This window comes from Copadichromis virginalis, linkage group LG8 (genome assembly GCF_057382275.1).
Source record: "Copadichromis virginalis isolate Kocher_CV1m ecotype Utaka linkage group LG8, C_Virginalis_male_GT1.1, whole genome shotgun sequence".
NCBI classification, from domain to species: domain Eukaryota; kingdom Metazoa; phylum Chordata; class Actinopteri; order Cichliformes; family Cichlidae; genus Copadichromis; species Copadichromis virginalis.
Window position 1 is genome coordinate 902,601 of NC_140625.1, and position 13,020 is coordinate 915,620.

Consider the following 13,020-nt stretch of genomic DNA (forward strand, 5'->3'; position numbering starts at 1 on the left):
AGTAATGTTTAAAAATGACTTCATTTAGCAGGATGTTGCTTTTTTTCTCTTCTTATTCTTTCTTATACTGGACCTTCATTTGTTTTGTATAAGGTGGTACTTTTTAAGACACCTCTGCCTAACTACAGTGAACTGACCTAATAATATGCTCTGGTCGTCATTTTACACAAGGTGTCACATCCATGAAACCTACACCACTAACCAGCATCAGTCCTACAACTTCACTCTCAAAATTAATAAATTCTGGGACAAGCAGAAACTGTATTTTTAGCGGTGCATTTTGTTGCAGGCCAGACTGCTATTAAATGCTCTCCTAAAGAAATAATTCCTTTGTAGCACCACTTCGTCTTGGTTCAGAAGAGATGTCCTGATATACGTGATTGTTAGGTATTTTAGTACCATGGTAGCATTTACTGGATATTGTTTTATAGTGACATTATGCAGGAAAACTCTGTCATTCAATAAGGCCCCTTTGTTTTAGTTATTTTTCTCTTTGACCCAAGAATTGATGTGTGAGAATCACAGGCTGGTACAAGGTTGAAATACCACAGAGATCACTCCCTCAGCTACATTAGTTTCTTAATCTTTTAGGAGACGCCTGTTGAAGGCCAGATGGTTTGTTTCAGAATTCACTAATGAAAGAACTCTTTATTTCGTGCCTTGAAAATATGTCGCTGAGATAATCACAATTGTAGCTGAACTGATACACTATACAAAGGGTGCTTCTTCACCCAAGGGCAGAAAGACGCTCCCTTATCTTGGTCTGTACTGGTTTAAACTGAGAATCTGCTGACTCATGAATTTGTCCCTCTATATAAACTGTTGTACTTGTGAATAAAGTTGAGTCAATTTGGGAAGACAACCTGAAGCAGTCTCTGTTTTCTTGTTCTCCCAAGCTGCTCCCGAGCTCGTACTAACACGCTGAATGGCATGCTTGAATATTACTTGAGAATATATTTGACTGTGTTACAGACTAAGGTACATTCTCTGCTGATAGACGTCCACGCCTCGGAGGAAGCCGATCCACGGATTAGGCCCTGGAAGCCGTTTCCTTCAGTGATAATGTAACACATTATCACAGTTTAGCGCGTTGGGTTGTGTTGGATTGTTACGTTTTTAAAGCTTTGTAATGCGACAGGTGCGATAGCCGACACCACACCTTCACCTGACGTACAACGTGACGTATGACGCACACGTTGGGTATTCACTTTCAAAACAACACTGGGGATAGAAAATAGTGCTCGAGGTGGTTAATGCTCCTTTCGCTGGTTGCCAACCACCATTAAATAACAACAAGAAGAAAATATTGATCTGCTTCTCTTAGTTTTGCACGTTTAAGCCGCAATTCAGACTCAAAAAAAGCTGCAAAGCAGGAGAACGACATGGCCATCAAATATTCTGTGCCACAGATACAGTTCGCTGCAGCACAGAGTGATGATGAGACCGTTAACATGTGCAACTTAGAAGTAGTCAGAGGTAACTGGATGTTCAATCGGGTTAAATGCAAGGTTGATTGGATTATATCTGAAGATCGTATGCTATTCGTGGTAACTCTGCTAGACTCCAAATTGCTGCTCGTCCATGCGGGAGTATCTCAAAATGAAATGAAACCACTTAACACTTTTTCCCTAAAACGGACTGACATGGGACACATTAAAGTTGGATCGGAACCTGCTAATCAGTCTGAAGGTAAGTGTTTTTTTCACTTATTCGAGAGAAGTCCGAAATGCGTTCTTAGTACTGTTTGTTTTGACTTTTAAGCTACCCTACCAGGATATTTTCATTTAAAGACAAATTGTCAATATCTCTGAATGTGGAGACTCAAAAGACTAGTTAGGTAATTTGCCGATGGATTTATGAGACTTGATAGAAACTTGGACGTTTGCAACAGGTGAATCGGTGAACTACCGAGGTTGCGCCCAAATGCTTAAAGCTGTTAGCTGGTCAGTGTTTTCAGGTGTGCTTGTACTACCTGTACGGTGCGGAGTGCTGACTAAGTCATGTTAAACCCATTAAAGCGTCGAGCTCAAATATCTTTTCATTTTTGTGCACTGTTCTCTTGTTGGCACACATTTTCTGTTTATTGAAGCCTTTTGTGAATAATTTTGATCATGTAAAAACTGGGAATTGGTCCCTATTGACAATACTCTTATTTTTTGCATTGAATATGTCATTCAGGAAAGGTAATTGGTCACTGAAGTTTTTGCAACTGTGTATTTCTAAATTTTGTGGCTTCAGTGCACACAAATTTATATTGTTCAGTTTGCATGTTAAAAGCCTGCCAAGCACCCCAAGGCTGATTATGCTTGGTAAGAAGTCATTTATGACATAGAGCTGATTAGACCATATTAAAATTTCTGTTTGGCACAGGAGCTTTTCGTGGACACAGGTATCCAGTCTCTGTTTTGTTAGCTCAAATTTCTGTAATTTCCTTTATAAACCAAGGTTGTTGGACATGTGTCTCAGTGAATCCAGCAAAGTAACAATATCAAATTTCACATTACATATTACTGATCAACAGTAGTCTAGCTACACCAACAGCAGAAATACTGAAGTCAATACTGTAAAGTTTAACAGCAGCACAAACTATAAACTCCAAAATAACCATACAGTTGATTCACCTCCGGTACTTTAACTGGGCTGACTCTTTGTTAGGTGTGTTTAATGTGCAGAATAATTCCCAATTATATACAATTATAATATGTTAAAATGGACCTATGTACACAAGGCCATTAATAATTAACTGTACGTAGGTATTTGCTTTATGACTATCTAGACAGTGTGAAGAAGTGAAGTATTGAAATTATTTTATGTTGCATAATGACAACATGTTGCCCCTATACATTTAAGGACAAAGTTCAATGACCGCCACCTGCTGGATGGTGAGTGCAGAGGGGCGTGTAATTGTTGAGCTGGACAAAGAGAACACCTGTGCTGATGCAATGTCAGTCTTCTTTGGTTCATTCTATGTATTGAACCTGGAATACCAGGAGTCAGCGGGTGCAAGGTTTTTTGTAAGGATAAACCCTGAAGAGGGAACAAAATGTACCTCCAAGGTTGGGACAAGCAGGAAGACTGGGACCACTGTGAAGCGAAAGGTTGTTCACATTAACCCTCATGTCACAACTTTCCTCCAGTGGCTTACTGAATTTGAGTGGAGAACTTCAAATTAGGGAAATTAGTAAATTTCTTGTATAATTTAAGTGACCAATGTGTTGTTACCCATGTCTCCACAGATGATCCATGGCCCATGCTTTCTGGACATTTACACAAGACGAGCAACAATGAAGACAAGCTCTCTCGCCATCTTGCAAGACGCTGTCTCTGTCCAATAGGTTTTTTTGAGTGCAACAGTTTTGATTTTTTTCCCTTCTTTTACCCATCCATCCATCCATTCACTTCCGCTTATCCTTTTTCAGGGTCGCGGGGGGCGCTGGAGCCTATCCCAGCTGTCATAGGGCGAAAGGCGGGGTACACCCTGGACAGGTCGCCAGTCTGTCGCAGGGCCAACACACAGGGACAGACAACCATTCACACTCACATTCACTCGCACATTCACACCTAGTGGCAATTTGTATTATCCAATTAACCTATCCCCACAAGCTGCATGTCTTTGGACGGTGGGAGGAAGCCGGAGTACCCGGAGAGAACCCACGCAAACACGGGGAGAACATGCTAACTCCACACAGAAAGACCTGATGGTGGAATTGAACTCAGGACCTTCTTGCTGTGTGGCAACAGTGCTAACCTTCTTTTACCCGTTTGTTAAAAATTATTTCAGCTACTTACACTTTAATTGTCACATGTATTGGCTCACCCTACAAATCAATGAACTCAGTCCACAAAGCAAGATCAGGGTTCAGTGCAGGTCAGTCAAGTTTCTTCACACCACACACGCTCATCCATGTCCTTGTGGACCCTGTTTTGTGCAATGATTTGGTCGTGTGAGCCAGTATTTTGGACAAAGTGTATATAAAGGCAGACGTGTGGGGCTTGATATTATATCCATTACAATTCAGTTTGTTTGTATGGTGCCAACAAAATGAATGCCAAGGCACTTCACATTGTAGGTTTGAGACCCTACAAAATATAAGTAAGGAAACCCAACACTTGAGCATGTGTTGTCTGCCATGATATGGATATGACATAATATTGTTATTGTTTGTACAACCATCTGAGAAAATAATGGATTACATGGTTTAGTAAAAACAAGTGCTTCCTCAATGAAAATATGTTTTCAGTTCTTTTCAGTTTTTGATTTTGGAAATGTGTATTTCAGCAGGGAAGAATCAGAATTGAAATAAAGTGGTGTAAAGCACATGAATTATATTTTGTGTGTGTGTGTGTGTGTGTGTGTGTGTGTGTGTGTGTGTGTGTGTCCATCCATCCAACTTTTTTGGAACCCTCCAGTCTCTTACAGTATGTTACTGTTAACTGAAATTACGGTAAATTACGACCTTTTAAAAGAGTAAATGACCGCCTGTTAGGACACGGTGTCCTCTAGCAGAGATGAATATTTTTGGTACTGATGATGCGTACCAACGGTAAGTTACTGGTTAATATATTGCAGTTTATTACCTTGCAGCGGGCTTACAGTGACATACCGTGAATAAACGGTAGTATCCCAGATAGCAAGGAGACATTGAACAGATGTTGATTTTCCATCTGAACCATCAGAATCGTCAGGATTGGTTTTGTGTTGACATTTCAATGTTGAAACAACATTGAAATACTGATGAAACCTGACACTGACATTGAAATAACATTGATTCACTGTTGTTCTGTCATCGTTGATTGTTGATCTATTTATAGTTGACAAGGTGACAACAATCACGTTGAAAAACCATCGATTTATGGTTGAGCGGGAAATTAAAGCTGCTACCACTTGGACTATTCCGCAGCACCCCTATCACATTGGTACATCCCTCCAGGTAACCATTGTCTTGTACAGTAGAGCGGGACATTAGATTTACTCTCAGCGGAATTGACCGGAGAAGGCATCAGTTCATGCACTGCACTGGCCTGCACCAGTATAAGTATAGTATAAGGTAAGAATGAATGACTTTTGTTCTATTCGTTATTTCCACGGTTGCATTTGAATAACAGTAAAAAAAACAAACAAACTTGTTAATGTAAAGTTTCGGATAAAATGTGGGAGCCCGAAATTGTGTCTACTTTCATCTTACAATCCGGCAACAAATAAATTGCACTGCAAACAAAGTCTATCAACAAAGAAAACATTTTCGTTTCATACTTTTCCGTTATATTCCCTTACAAAGCTAGCTTTAACGCTTCGAGGGTTCCTTTGTTCTTGCCGTCGCCTCGGCGCTTGACCCAGACTTTCGCTCTTGTAGTTGCTTTTTAGCATAGTACTACAAAAAATTGTAAATCTGTGATATATGATTGATAAACGTAAAGGTAACTGTATAAATGTGTTCAATGACTTTGTTACTTTTAATGATTGGTGAGCACCCGCTTCGATTCGCACTCAATTCAAACTTTACGTTGCACGCTCACCTAACTTTACGCTGCACGCTCACCTAACTTGCGTTTGCACCTTTTGTCCACACGTAAACTGCGTTTAGCATTTACGTGTGGACGAGGAAGACGGAGAAAACGCAGCGTCAAAGGTGTGCGCCTATTTTGACGCCACACTGTGCGCCAAGTTTTTGTCTCGGTGCCATGAATTCCTACAATGGCAGACTTAGACAAAATACTGTTAATTTTATTATCTTCAGTGTTTAAATGCTTACATATACGGGTTTGCTTGTAATGGTTGCCTATATACATTTTAAGCTATTATTTATTATTTAGTTCAATCAATAGATCAAGTTTTGTAGTGACTATGAAATATATTGTAATTATCTGTTTCCTGTTTATCCTAGACAGGGCAAAAAAGGACTCCAAATTAAAAAAAAAGATAAAAATGAAAGACTGGTGCATTGTGCAGTTTAGCACTGGTGGTACAGAAATAGTCCCTAGATCATGGATAAATGGGGAGAAATTGTCATGGCCTCCATATCCTCCGTGAGACACATTCAGGATCCACGACGCAGTAAAGAGGAGAGTTCATCCTGGTGCAACATGGCTCACCTATGCACCAGTCCGACTTCTAATAAGCCACGGTGGGTATCATCTGGATTGGTGTTGTATAAATGTAACAATAACAAGTTTTTCGTGTCCTAATTTATGTCTGGCCATACATTGTGTTTGTACTTCCAGACACATTTCACGAAGCAGAACGCAGTCTTCAGAAATATCTAAGTGAACACTGTGATATGTCTGACCTTCAGTCCGAAGCTGAAACTCAGACCAGTCATAAAAGAAAGCACAAGTAAAACTTTTTTTATTTCACAAACACATCTTTGATTGCTAAGAATTTATGATCTTGTCTTTTATACATATCTGTGGTGCTTGCATACTGCAATATCACCACATAATATAGTCCAAAAAGTGGAAGCTTGTAAACTTTTTATAAATGCAAAGCCGTGTACACTTGTGCACTTCAAAAATCCCTTGTATACTGTACCTTCTTGCACATCTCCGTTTCCTGTGTGTGTTGTTATAAATCAAACTGTAACTTTAGGAAAAAATATTCCAAAAGCACATTTGTAATTACTTATGACCGTTTTCAACTTTTTTTCTTTAGACCAAATCCCCTGTACACATATAGTGACTCAGAGGATGAGCAGCCCACAAAGAAATGGTTTCCCCGGGCCCCTCGAGTGAAAATACCAGGTAATAAAATACTGCCTAGTGTCTTTGTACATATCTGTGTGTGACACAAGGACAAGTTGTCTGTATTCTTAAATGCTTAAAAAAAATTTATCTTTTTCTGTCAGACCTGACGAAAGCTGTTAACGAACTCCGTGAGGAGGTCAGAGCCATCCGCAATACCGGCTGCAATGAATCGGTAGATGCTGGGGTACTGCCTCTGGATTTGCCCTTGCACAACACTGAGGAGCTAAACAATGCAGAGCCAGCTCTTCAATCACAAGAGGCAAATAAGGCAATGGTAATTATATAAAGGTTATGTACACTTTGTAACTATAAAGTGTAATAGCTGTCAGATGTGATTTAAATACATAACAACGGCCTGTTGATTAAACATACAAGCACTTGCATACACATTTAAGACATGAGACACGCTAATTCCATCTCTTAAAATGTGTCTATAGGTGAGACGCTTTGCCTTGATTGGAGCCTGACGCAGCAGTTAGGGGCAAACTCTATGTCCGAGTTTGTCTTTGCACAAGCAGTGCAGAAATGGCTCCGATACGCCCCAGATCGTTTGGGTGGTGCAGGACGCACATCATGCAAAAAATTACAAACTTCTGTGAATCATATAAACGTAAATAGGAAACTGTCTTTTAATAAAGTATTTAGCAAACGAAACATGCCTATTGACCTTTTTTTGTTTATTTTTTTTCTCTGTTACATCACATGCAATGCTTTCTTATTTTAGGATATTGACATGATACATTGTGAGACATTTGGGTTTTTTTTATAAAGGGTGTCCAATTTAAGGAATAAGTACAATTATGTGTTTAGGTGGTTGAAGTACTGATGGAAACATGCAGTAGTTTAGTATTGGTTAAAATACCTATAAAGAAAGGTAGATTTCCAGTCATGATTTAACTGTTGTTTTAATAAAAAGCAACTGTGCGAAAGAGGTGGAAAATCAACACCATAGCTCAACAGTGTTTCAATATCAGAATCTGACATTGTTTCAATGTCAGCAGTATTAGAAAATATAACGTTGAATCAACGTCAGGTTTCAACATTGATTCAACATCAAAACCTGACGTTGTTTCAACGTTAAAAAAGGGTGCAAGAGTGACGTTAGGTCAACGTCACACTTCAACGTTGATTCAATGACACAGCCTGATATTGACTCAACATTGTTTCAATGTTTCCTTGCTATCTGGGATACCAATTTATTAATCACAGTATGATGTTACTTTGTTGACGTAATTTACGACATAACGACATAACGGTATCTCACTGACATAACTGTCGCCAGTGAGATACCGTAAAAAAGGCTACGGTGCGTTACCATAATTTGTCCAAGAGTATTATACCACACCAGCAAAAAACGGTATCATCCTGCAGAAAGGTAAGCTACCGTAACACGGCGTCACGATATGACGCTGGCAGCAGTGACGCCAGTATGTTACCGTAAAGTGGCGATGAAAAGTCTAACGGTGCAGATACACGGAGTAATCAGAAAAGTTTAGCATGAATCTGGACATTAGATTTAAGATTTAAGTTTTAAGCTTATCAGATATCACTTGTTAGAAGCTCCTTACCGTTTGAAGAAATCTCTTCTCAATCTGCTGTCCTCTTCTGCTTGCATCTTTTTTTTTCATCTAACACTGACGTTATTTTTTCTCCGTGAAAAACACAGCAACTCATCTTATCCCGGGGTGCCAGGAAGTCGAGCTGCGGATCTCAGCAGAAAACTTTTCAAACTGATTGCAGGTTGATCCAGGTATCGTTTGAAACAGGTTCTCCTCGGTGACGTGACAGTCGGAATGCATCTGCGTAACCATGGTTACAGGGGGACGCTTTGGAGCTCTGCTGCTCAGCAGCAAAATATTTCAGATCAATATGTAAATACTCCAACTCTAAAACCAAGTAAAATAAATATGCTGCATATGTGTATAGTGCGTTCATGTGTGTGTGCGCTGCGTGGTGACGTAGGCGCGTGCATGTGTGCCCCGGTCACAGCTCCTTTCAGCATGGCCGGAGGTAAGTCACTGCCACTTTGCTCGCAGCTAATTAAAGTTTGTTCAGATCCCAAGCTGCAATGTAAATACAGCCAAACCGCCGCGTTTTTGTTTGTCATTAAGAGACTCATTCGGGATAAGTTTTGTGGAGGGCGGAGTTCACTAATATACGCTTATGAGTTTTAGCCGAGAACGCAGCTAAAATGCTAGCATGCTAAGTTAGCCTGATTGCTAGCGGCTACTCGCGGCAGTCTTTTTTTAACAGCATGCACTCTTTTTTCCTTCGTCAGGAGAGGTGTACTGGCAGTCGCGTGACACACACAGATCAGACACATATTTCTGTGTTGCAGGTATGGAGATGTTCTTATGTTTTGGAGATGCTGTCTTTCAGTCATTGTTTTTATAAGTACAGTGTTGTACTGCCTGTTAGATGGCGGTTATTAATATAATTGTACTGAAGTATAATGTTTGAACTATAAGTACCAGAATATTGGGTCCTGGTTATTGAATTGTATTTATCTGACTGTTTATTTGTTTTTGAATTATTTTGTTTATTGTTCTTATAAGTTGTTTTTGATGTTTTTTCAGTGACATATTATTTATTTTGTGCTTTTTGTTTTTGAGAGCTTAAGTTAATGTTTTAAAACAATTTGTTGTATTTGATTCATTATATTATTGTAGTGTTAATGAAGCTGCAGACACAGCTCCTTTCAACATGGCCGGAGGAGAGGTGTACTGGCAGTCGCGTGACACACACAGATCAGACACATGTTTCTGTGTTGCAGATGTGCAGTAAAGAGCCAAAGACCCAGTACTGTCTCCTGCCTCTTACTTTCACGCCAGAACACAACGCAAGAACAACAGGCGTAACACATGAACGGGTTACACATACTGAGGTGAGTTGTTGAGGATATGTCGAGCTGTCGATAAGCACGGCTGTTTCTGTGCTCTTATATACTGTTAGCCTGTTTTGCTGGCGTTAGTGAAGCTGTTTTCAACTGGATGTAACATTGTTGAACTCTGATGATTAATGAATAAACTCTCGATGTGACGATGTGAGCATGTAATTGTAACCCTGTGTTCATTTAGTCGTTTGATACCGTTTAATATCCAGTACATCTATTGGGTGTTTTATAACATGCCCTGGAATCATTTTAAGTTTTACAATGCCGGTGATTTACGACTCTTTCGTGACAGTCAACTGTGGCGTAAACTCTGGCGGGTCTCAGAGCTAGCTTATGTGAGCCAGCAGTGACATCTATACATGCAGTAGCCTTAAAATACTGATTATTTATTCTCCTGCTAGGTAAGAATTTGTGTTTTATACGTTTATTGTCACATTGTGCGCCATGTTATTGTTTCGGTGAAATGAATTTCTACAATGGCGGACTTAGACAAAATAGTGTTACTGTTAATTTGACTCTCTGCAGTGTTTAAATGCTTACATATACACACACAGTTACTGTCCCGCCACACGTAGGACTCAGTTCTGCTTCTATGCCCCATCTTTGTTTACTCTTTCCCACCCAACAAGTGCATAAATAAGATGTTAAAAACGTCATCATCATATCAAACATGATCGATTTGGGGGGAGTTTGTTTGGCACATGCTGACTGCATCCTAATTATAACCAGAAGAGGAGGCGAGAGGAGAGAACGAGAGTGCAGCAGTTTGGTCAAAGGAACAGGTGAAGAAGAGGTGAGCATCCAAGAGACGAGCAAGAGGACAGTTTCAAAGCAGACATTATGGCACAATAAAAGCTGTAAGAGCAGAGATTTATTCATGTCTTTACTATTTTTCTTTAGCTTCTACTCCCGCTGCTTACAATAAATCCGAGATAAAGAACAAACAAGAACAACTCACATGGCATTGATTGTTTAGTTCAGTGTCACTCTGTGATTGTTTGACATTTCATATAAATGTGACTCTAAAATATAGTCAATAATATTAAAAAGCTGCTGTTACTGAGTGAAACTTGAAGGATTATGATAAACTTCAGTTCTTACTGAATCTGTAACATTGCTTTTTTTAAAATTGTTAAATGACTTTTGTGTCACTGTGCACAGTGAAAAGCTCACTTGATGTAGTGGTGAGGCCATGTTCACCACTAGATGGAGACAACCTGGCACAGGTATTTTCTATACACTAAATTTCACACTGAAAAGCCTTGGTGGGAATTGTTGTTTCATAGAAAGTAAAGGAAAACGCTCATACTCTCTCCCGCACTCGATATATGATCCATTGTTGATCTGCACACAGCTGTTGTCACCAACGGCGCGCTCGCTTACGTCACTGTCATGAGACATTCTCGCAAAAAAAAATCACGGTTTTAGTAACGCAGTAACGCAGCGTTCCTACGGGAAAGTAACAGTAATCTAATTACTGTTTTTGCAATAGTAATCCCTTACTTTACTCGTTATTTGAAAAAAAGTAATCGGATTACAGTAACGCGTTACTGCCCATCTCTGGACGTCATCATCCCGTAAGCCAATTAGGTTGTCACTAGGGATGGGTATCGTTTAGGTTAGGTTAGCAGTGCTTAAACAATGGAAAAAACACAAACTTTGTCCAAAAACCTCTCATGTTTAGCTGTTTTCCACTTTTTCTTTTGTCATTTTAGCTTTTTTGGCCAGGATGAAGGGAGCATCTGCCATCAAACAAGAAGACAGCTGCATGTAACTACGACGGTGTTTGCTACTTCACCTTACATGCATTAATGTAATAACGTGGTTAGCCTACTCAACGTAAATTACACACGAACAACATTAAGCTCCTCGCCCAGAGAAGAACGGCTGCTGCTGCATCATCATCCGTCATCATTTCCGCTACACTGGCAGGGCTAGGGGCCAGGACTCTCGTCTTCGGGTTCTTGGGGGATGTTGCTAACTCCGGGTCTGATAACAGGCACCACAGCCGCAGTAGATGTGCTTGGTGTGAGGTCTCGCAGCAAGCTATCAAATATGGTGCATTTCTCGGCTTTTAAAAAAAACGCTATGCGTCGCCAGGTTCGTCGTCAGATTCGAGATGTTACCTCCTTTGCACAGTATCACCTTAAAGCACTTGTTGCAGGCTGCTGAGTTTGCATCTTTTGCTGTGAAATACAGCCAGACTTTGACCGCTTCGCCTTGGGCATTTTTAATCTGTAGCTCTGCTCTAAAAGAACGTACGTACCTGGGCCCGCCTACTATCCTCGGAAAGGTAAAATGATTGGCTAGAATCCAAAGTGTATGATATCTCAGGGGAAAAAAAGCACCGAAATAAAGCACCGAAATGTGCGCTGCTTTTCGGTCTGTTTACTACCGTTTATGTCAGAACCGGTACCATAACGGCACCGGATACCGGTACCCATCCCTAGTTGTCACATGACATTTGTGGACCCCGGTATTTTTTTAGTTGGACAATTTATCAGTAAAGTTTCAATCTCTGACATTACCCCTAGACTAGACCGGCTGCACCACACAGACACTGCAAACCTCATCTCTGAAGAAAAACCACAAGAACAACATCCAAAAGAAAGAAAACATACCTTAGAAACATGCCGGGTTAGAGGAGACGGCAGCACTGCAGAGGTGAGGACAGGCATCTGTTTGAAATAGACAAAACAGTAAACATAGTCATACAGACTCAGAGACGCTTTCCATCCAATCTGTCTAAGTTTGAGCTGTTTTACAGTGAAGAATGGGCAAATAATTCAGTCTCTAGATGTGCAAAGCTGGTAGAGACGTACTCCAAAAGACCTGCAGGTGTAACTGGAGCAAAATGTGGCTCTATGAAGAGCAGGGGGTGAATAGAAAAGAATGACACACTTTTCCAAATTTCATTTGCTTAGAATTTTGACAACCATGTATTATTTTCATGCCACTTCACAATTATGTGCTACTTTGTGTTAATCTACCATTGAAACTGTCAATAAAAACATCTTTTGTTTGTGGTTGTAAGGTGACAAAATGTGCACAAGTTCAAGGACTATGAATGCTATTTCAAGGGACTGTAATGTTAAATCACCCCCCATGCACACATCAGTGCACATGCATGTACACATATGCAGAGTTACATTATCAAAGAAGCTAAAAAAACAAGCTCTGCTTTAACTTTTAACTAAAAAAAAAGACTGCAAACTTTAGGAACAATATGGAATGAGTGATAATGTCATCATTCCATGAATTGAAAAAATTTGTTTCACCTTAAATCTTTTTTTCTTTTCTTAATTGCAAAAACTGTAAATTTGGCTCAAGGGGACCTGAAAGCCAGGAGACAATTTATTGACTTTGCCCACAATCTTATGGAGGAA

At 39.9% G+C, this 13,020-nt stretch overlaps 2 long non-coding RNA genes across 2 annotated transcripts; both read left to right on the plus strand.

Moving 5' to 3' along the window:
- The first annotated feature begins 5,377 nt into the window (after window positions 1–5,377).
- On the plus strand, window positions 5,378–6,729 carry LOC146702473 (uncharacterized). Its single transcript, XR_014922067.1, has 3 exons — window positions 5,378–6,125; window positions 6,223–6,334; window positions 6,650–6,729. It is a non-coding gene; the product is annotated as an uncharacterized LOC146702473 (long non-coding RNA).
- Window positions 6,730–9,139: 2,410 nt separating this feature from the next.
- LOC146702474 (uncharacterized) lies at window positions 9,140–12,931 on the plus strand. Its single transcript, XR_014921837.1, has 2 exons — window positions 9,140–10,860; window positions 11,350–12,931. It is a non-coding gene; the product is annotated as an uncharacterized LOC146702474 (long non-coding RNA).
- The last annotated feature ends 89 nt before the right edge of the window (window positions 12,932–13,020 follow it).